Source organism: Saccopteryx leptura, chromosome 1, assembly GCF_036850995.1.
Source record: "Saccopteryx leptura isolate mSacLep1 chromosome 1, mSacLep1_pri_phased_curated, whole genome shotgun sequence".
Classification (NCBI taxonomy): Eukaryota; Metazoa; Chordata; class Mammalia; order Chiroptera; family Emballonuridae; genus Saccopteryx; species Saccopteryx leptura.
This window is the reverse complement of record NC_089503.1, coordinates 83,907,409-83,915,950: the sequence shown is the minus strand read 5'-3', so window position 1 is coordinate 83,915,950 and position 8,542 is coordinate 83,907,409. Positions and strand designations below refer to the sequence as shown.

Here is an 8,542-nt window from a genome sequence, read left to right as displayed (position 1 = left end):
TCCTGAAGCCTACACTGTTAATTGCACTCTGCCTTTTCTTCATTATGTTCTTTCGATCTAAGAAAATCACAAAGCCAGATCAAAGTTCAAGGGTGAAGGAAAGAGACTGTCTCAATAAAATGAGCTGCAGATCATTTTACAAAGTGTATGTACAAAGAGAGGAATGAAGAATACAGCCATTTTTGCAATCAGTTGTTAACAGAGAAACTGTGTGCAAAGGGCTGGAAATGTATCATTGACATGTCCAAAACTAGCACCGAGATCTCTACAGCTAAAACACAGTGAGCAAAGGGAGAAAGAAACAAATCAGAAAGAATGACAGAGTGATTAAATTCACTTGATTTACATTTTTTAAAATGTGTATTTTAAAAATCTCATTTTTGCTTATTTGAAGAATTTGTTCTAGGAGGCCAGGAGTAGAAACAGTGAAAGCAATTAGGCAGCTGAAAGATAGCAGGATATACCATACCACCCTAAAATATGTCACTTTGACAAATGAATTATTTTAATCTAAACGCACTTGGGAAACAGCAGATAGGAAATGGACGCTCTGCTCTCTCTCTTTTCATCCTGAAAATAGAATATAAAACTCCCTCATGAAAGCTTATATCCTTATTCCAGAAGAAAATAAATATTTTATTATCAACGGTGGGATATAAAGACTTGTAAGATTCTGCACAAACAGACCCAATAATCTTATCTTCCTTTAGCCACAGATATAGTTTACTTTTCCAAAATTGCCTTTCTTTGTTCAACCTAATATAAAAGCATTTATGTTTTGCCACTTCTTTCTTTATTTCCTTATGAGGACTAACAATGTTACATAAACCTTATGCAAATTTGTGTGTTTTTTTCCTGTTATCCTGGCTCATGTCCGTTTAATTCTCAGGCACGGTTGAAAACTCTAGGATGGTAGAGGTAAATTTTTTGCCACCCTAACCAGATACTACACAGTCTAGGCAAGAGATAGAAAAATATTAATAGGAATGGTTGATGCAGGGTATGCATCTGACTTGGGGATTTCTGATAACTACCTTTGCTCATGACATAATCCTTCTTTAAGCCACTTTGTTCACTGGCTTTCACTGCAACATGCTTCCCTCTTTATGTGCTGTTTTTGTTTTATTTTCTTGTTTCACTCCCTCCTCTGTTTCAGCCAGTTTGCTATCTGTTTCTCATCTAATCACCCTTTACATGTTTAATTTCATCAGGATATGTCCTAGATTATTTTCTCTTCTATTTAATCTTTCTTTCACATTTCTCTCATCCATTTCTATAGGTTGCTTTTTAATCTTATGCTAGCCCCAAGGACTCTTTTTGGTTTCAGGAAAATAAAGTCCAGTGCCTACTTTATATCCCCATTTGGTTGTATTACATGCTCAGGAAACCTAACATGGCCAGAACAAAATTCCTATTAGTCCCCTGTGTGCCTGCTTCTTTTGTATTTATTCTATACAGCACCTCGGTCAATGTATGTATTCCAAAATCTGAATGTGATCATTAATTTCTCTGTCCTTTTTCTTCTAGTCTACAGATTATCATCTCCATAGTCTGTTTATTTTCCTACCACAGAATCTCCAAAATCTACTTACATTTCATGAATCACACATCTCCGTTCTAGACAAATGCACCACCATTAAACACCTGCAATAAGCTAATTTCTATATAATCTCTTCCCCATTCCACTCTATTCTACACACTATGACAAGAATACTTTTTTACATTACAAATTGCCTTAAATCAATTTGATACTTAACATTTTTTCAATACAATCTCATTTTACTGGGAATAAATATCAAAATATATAAAACAGCTTCAAAATTTCAATATAATCTTTAATTTCGGACCCAGCCTTACATCATGTAACAAATCCCCTTACTCTGCTTTTCTTCACTCATAGTTCTTTTTTTCTATTTTGTGTTGTCTCATGTTCAATCCCCCTTTCCATACTTTGTCATACATTATTTTATCTTAAATATTATTTTTCTTATGTTTTCATTCAGTAATCTCCATACAAGTATATAATTCTGTATAGCTAACTTTTACTAATAGATATAACAAATATTTGACATAAACTAGGTGCTTGTAATTGTGATTATAAAATCTTGGCAATGTTCATATTTCAAGTCATATATTAAATGTTTCATTCTTTAGAAAGAATTCCCTGATATTTTCCCTCCTGCCACCTCAGAAAAAGTAAACTTTCCTTATAAATTTTCATACATCCCAGTTCTTCTTTATGGCCCTTATCATAAACTTCATCATTTAGTTATGCAATCAATTCCTTCCCTATGAGATTACAAGTGCCATGAAGGTCAGGCACCACTATATTCTCAATGAAAAATTAAGCAGTTACATAAAGTCTTTAAGCCTAATTAAATAACCCCCAAAATAATCATTAATTTTTGTTTTTGTTCCTAAACCTATCACTTAAGAATCAATAAATGATCTTAGATTTGAATCTTTACAAAGTCTCTTATTTCAATGAATTCTTTTTATTTACTTTTTTTTTTTTGTATTTTTCTGAAGCTGGAAACAGGGAGAGACAGTCAGACAGACTCCCACAATCGCCCTACCGGGATCCACCCGGCACGCCCACCAGGGGCTACGCTCTGCCCACCAGGGGGCGATGCTCTGCCGTGACCAGAGCCACTCTAGCGCCTGGGGCAGAGGCCAAGGAGCCATCCCCAGTGCCCGGGCCATCTTTGCTCCAATGGAGCCTCGGCTGCGGGAGGGGAAGAGAGAGACTGAGAGCAAGGAGGGGGGGGGTAGAGAAGCAAATGGGCGCTTCTCCTATGTGCCCTGGCCGGGAATCGAACCCGGGTCCCCCGCACGCCAGGCTGATGCTCTACCGCTGAGCCAACCGGCCAGGGCCTTATTTCCTTTTTTTCAAAAAACAGATTATTGTTTGGTCTGAGCATATTAGCTGAGATATACTATAATTAATGAAATTTTGAATGCTTATATAGATCTAATAGATAACTTGCAAAGCTTTATAAAAACGAAGCACAGCTTGGTCTGTGGTGACATAGTGGATAAGGCATTGACCTGGAATGTTGAGGTCGCCAATTCAAAGACCTGGGTGTGCCTCGTCAAGGCACATATAGGAAACAACTGCTGTGAGTTGATGCTTCCCGCTCTTAACCCCCTTTTTTTTTCTCTCTCTCTAAAAAAAAAATAAAATAAAAAATTAAAAGAACAAAGCACAATATTTAATATCAATTATGTCATTTTTCTTGGGACTGTCACCATGTAATTGCAAATACTGAATGTGTTTATAAACAAATTAAAATAATGATATATTAATTATTTGTATAAACCCAAATTAAAATAATAATAAATATAAAGCAGTAGAGAGCTTATATTTCTGAGAAAGATATAGTAAGTCATAGCATGCCATCTACAAAAAGCCAGCATTATTAGAAAAATAATGTATTTAAATGAATGAATAAAGATGTGGTGCATATATACAATGAAATAATAGACATAAGAAAAAATGAAGTATTGCCATTTGTAACAACATGGATGGAGCTTGAGAATATCATACTTAGCAAAATAAGCCAGTCATAAAAAGATAACCATATATTTTCACTCATATGTGGGATATAAACTGAAAGCAACACATGAACAAACAAGAAAAAAATAAATAGAACTCATAGACACAGATGACAGGGTTGTTACCAGAGGGAAAGAGGGGAGAGAGGAAGTAATGGGTAAAAGCGGGTCAAATATATGGTCATGGAAGAAAAGTTGACTTTGGGTGATGGGCACACAATGCCATATACAGATTGAATTATCATAGAATTGTACACATAAAACCCCAATAAATTTAATTAAAAATGAAAGTTTCAGAGAACTGTGGACAAAATAAAAAACTAATAAACTGAAATTCACAGATAAAGAATTTCCAGAGGAGGTTTTCACTGAGAGCCAGTTTTCCCTGAGGGCATTGCCAGTAGTACCTGCAGAATGATTGAATTTGAGAGGGAAAGAGAAATCATTAGCATGACCAGTTTTCCACACTGGATATCTTCTGTTGAGAGACTTCATAGGAAACAAATTGGCCAGACCAAGAGATTATACAGGAAAAGTAAAGTATCTAGTAGGTTCCTACTACATCAAAAGTGTCAAAAGAACACATACATACTAATTCTACATTAAAACAAAACAAATTTAAAATATTTGGAACAAAATTCTAAATATTTTTAAAGGAATAAAAAGCTACATTCTTGAAGATAATAGAGTGAGTCTTTCTACACTACAACAATAAGATAATAATTTCATATTCTGAGGGAAAATTACTTTTAACCTTGAATCTTATATGAAACACAAATGTATTTAATAAATAAGTTTTCAAATATAAAAGAACTGAGAAAATTTGCCACAGAATACTTCTAGGTAATAGCTAAAATATGTATTTTAGGCCCTGTTGGGTCAGTGGTGGAGCGTTTGCCAAGTGTGTGGATGTCCTGAGTTCGACTCCTAGTCAGGGTACACAGGAGAAGTGACCATCTGCTTCTCCACCCTTCCCCCTCCTCTCTCAGTCTCTCTGTCTGTCTCTCTCTCTTCCTTTCCTGCACTGATGGCTTGATTTGTCCCAGTGCATGTCAGGGTGCTTAGATGGCTTTATGGAGCCTCAGCCTCAGGTGCTAAAAATAGCTTGGTTAGGAGCATGGCTAAGGATGGGCAGAGCATCAGCCCCAGACGGGGACTGCCAGTAGATCCCTGTAGGGTGCATGTGGAAGTCTGTCTCTGTATCTCCTCTCCTTTCACTTGGAAAAAGAAAAACACAAAAAAAATTTAAAGCAAGAAGGAACTGGGTGGAGCAAAGGCATAGCGAAGAGAAAGAGGGGTTTCCACTTTTCCTTTCCAGCTCTGGCAGGGATGCAGCAGTCATCACGATTGTCATTCATGATCACCTCTATAAGAAGAAAGTGATGGTGACCAAGGAGATGCTCACATGGCTAACCACCCCAAGCTAGCAGACAAGAATATGCATAGTCTTCCTGTTATGAAGACTCAAATCACGAGGCTACATGAAGGAACAGTTTGCCTGGAGACATTTCTACTGGAGTAGTACCTGACCAAGGTGGGCATCCACTATCTCCGTGCTTCCCTTCAGCTGCTCCCTAAAGTCATACCCGCCTCTCTGCACTGCAACTGGCCTGAGACTGGCAGGCCAAGACCCAAAAGTCTGGAGGGTGAGCGACCTGTAAGGCTCACCTGAGGAGAAGCTGACAGAGACACGTACCCACGGAGTGCTGCGCCCTGGTGCTGACAAGAAAGCTGGTCGGCAACCAAATTCCAATTTTGAGGCAGATTCGGTCGTAGATATGGTCAACTGCCTCCAGAAAGTCGGAGGGATTATTTTTTGTTGAATAAATTTGTGGCTAGAAAAATTAAAAGGAAAAAAATAAAAGAAAGACTTCTGTGGATAGAGAAATGAAAAAATGGAGGGGTTGACAAATTCTCTCCAAAAGAGAGACAGAAAGAAAACAAAAAGTAGAACATACCCACACAGAAATAAAAAGTATAAAACTGAACAGAATTGCTTAGAACAATTTCAGATTTCTAGAAATTGACCAAAGGTAAAACTGATAAAGAGAAAAAAGGAATCTGCTTTCTTCTTGCCTGAGCTCTTTCCATAATCTAACTTCACATCCAGTTGTTAAAACCTAGTTTTACCAGAACACTAGAAAACAAGTATTTGTGCTTTAGGGTGTGCAGACTCAATTTGGCATGAGATTAGGAGGTAAACCCCAAGGCCTTGTCAATAAAGAATAGCAAAATTGATAGCAAATGAGTAGGGACAAATTATTGCTTTGAGCAGACCAAGCTATGATCCTGAATGGGGTAAATAAAGAGCCAGCCAAAAATTTAACAGAGATATTGGAAATGAGAGCATCATAATGCCATGGACTGAATTGTTTCTTTCCCCTGAGTTTGTCTATAGATCTCCTATCCCCTGGTGTACCTCAGAATGTGACTGACTTGAATTTAGTGCTTTTAAAGGGATAACTAAGTTTAAATGAAGTTATATATTGGATCCTAAGCCAATACGACTAATATTCTTTTAAGAGGAGGGAGAGACATCAGGAATGTACCTGTACAGAGAGGAGACCATGTGACGACACAGTGAGTCGGTGGCTATCTGCAAGGCACAGGGGAGGCCTCAGGAGCAACCAAGCCTGCTAACATCTCGATCTTAGACATCTAGCCCCCAGAACGGTAAGAAAATTAACATTTTTCAAAAAAACATTTATTCTATAGTATTTTGTTATGGTTGTTTGAGAAACTGCACACCTGCACTGGAGAGATGCTAAAAAGACCAATGCACAAAATAAAAGGATATTTAAAAAGTGGGTGAATTTTGAATATGCTCTCAACTACCACACAGACCAATCAGCATTGTATAGAAGCTTTTCTGATTGAGGAGTTTAAATAGAACTTCAGCTCCATTCATTATCTAACAACTAAACAAAGTGATAGAGAGGGTGATCCCTCAGAAGCTAGCTTAAAAAATAAAAATAAGGAACAACACTAAAAAAAAGATCAGATTATCAGAAGCATATACTTTTTATTTTGGAATTTTAGCCCAGGCAAGTTTCTTAAAATTACAATAATAATTAGATAATAGTTGAAAAAAAAACATTGAGAATACAGAGTGCTTTTGACATATTATCTAAAATGTCCAATTTTCAACAAAGATATGAAAGAATAATGTATAGCATATTCAGGAAAAAAATAGTCAATAGTATTTGACTATAAGGGGCTCTGGTGTTGAAATTAGCTAAGATGATTTCAAAGAATGTTTTATAAACCTGTTAAAGAATTTAAAAAATCTGTGTTTAAAGGAGTAAAAATCATTAGGGTAAGATTCAACAAATCTGGAATTTCAACATAGACTTACTTAACTTTGAGGACCGAAGTGGAAATTCATTAAATTGCCTCAATACAGATTGGAAATGGCAGAAAAATCAGGAAACTCAAGTGAGATGTATGAAAATGATCCAACCCTAAGAATGGAAAGACAAACAATTGAAGACAAAATAGCTTACCAACAAATATGTGATGAAGTTTCAGACAAAGAACAAACAGGCAAAAATTTGTTGAAGAAATAATGTCTGAAATATTTCCAGGTTAATTGAAAACATTAATTTCCAAATTTTAAAAGCATAACAAAACCCATATAAAATAATCACAGAAGTCCATCATTTGATAAATGACAATACTAACTATAGCATAGACGTATGCTGTAGGCAGAATAGACCCCCACATAAGATACCTAAGTTAAAGTTACCTAAAGTCATAATAATTGTATGTATGTGTGCATAATGTATTATATTTATATACCATTTATTTCTTGTGTGATATTTACAGAAGTGCTTCTAAAATAAAAACGACACTGATAGTTTGAAAATACAGAGAAAAGAAAATGGTAACAAAAATTTCAGTAGAATAATAATACTGCCAAGTGAAATAAGATTAGTTTAAATATCAGAAAGAATCCAGTGGGTTATTTCAAATTGATAAAAAAATACATAAGGAAAATTAACATTTGTTAATAAACAGTAATACTCCTAACAATTTAATTTCAGAATATGTAATTCAAAATCTCTTATAAAATGTAATTGGCAATATCTTTCAGAAAACATTAAATCAAGTTAGGAAAATGACATAAATCTAAAAAGGACCTGAGTATACTAAAAATGCACAATTCTAAACAACAATAAAGAGTTTCACATAGAGGAATGACGTCAAAGAAATGGCAGAGTGAGGGAAAATCTCGATCTCTCCCCTTGAAATTTCAACAAATTTAACAACTAATCACAGAAAAAAAGAACCCTTAGAAGCACCTGAAGTTTGCACACACTAGACAAAGGTATAATTGGGTGAAAAAGTGGCTGAGTATATAAGACAGAGGATGGAGCATTTTGCTTTCTGCGCTGATCTGAGGTAGGGGCACTTTTGTTTGGAGCCAGGCAAAGAGGAGAGACTGAGCTAGTGGGGAAGGAGCTGAGTTAGTGTAGGCACCCAAACAAAAGAAAGAACACACCCGCTCTGCCTGAGATCGTGGAGGCTGGGCACACACACGGGCGGTGGGATACATTTAAAATTACCAGCACAAGGTTCCTGCATGGGTGGACGCCAGTATCTTTGTACATTCCCAGCTCCACTATCACTGGTGATGCATTAGAGGTGCCACCTAGCATCTCCAGCATGCGGAGGGAGCAGGCGTGCGTGCCAGCCAAGGTGCTTGGCCCAAAATTATCAACATTGGGTACTTGCGTGAGCACCAGCATCTTTGGGCATTCCCAGATCCACAGCCTCCAGCACTGTGGGTGCACATGAGCCAAGACCCTTGGCCTGAGACTGCCTGCATTGAGCGCCGGAATGGCAACTGCAACCGTCTGTGTGCTTTGCTGGAGTCCTGAGAACTGGGCACACACAGGGCCTGTCACAAGTTACCAAGCAGCGCAAGTGGGAAAAACCCGTGGAGATTGAAACCACAGTGCGCTGAGGTATGCTAGATATGCCCACT

At 37.1% G+C, this 8,542-nt stretch overlaps 1 pseudogene; it reads left to right on the top strand.

The window, feature by feature from the left end:
- The first annotated feature begins 596 nt into the window (after positions 1-596).
- Positions 597-5,446, top strand: LOC136388082 (small ribosomal subunit protein eS10-like; annotated as a pseudogene).
- The last annotated feature ends 3,096 nt before the right edge of the window (positions 5,447-8,542 follow it).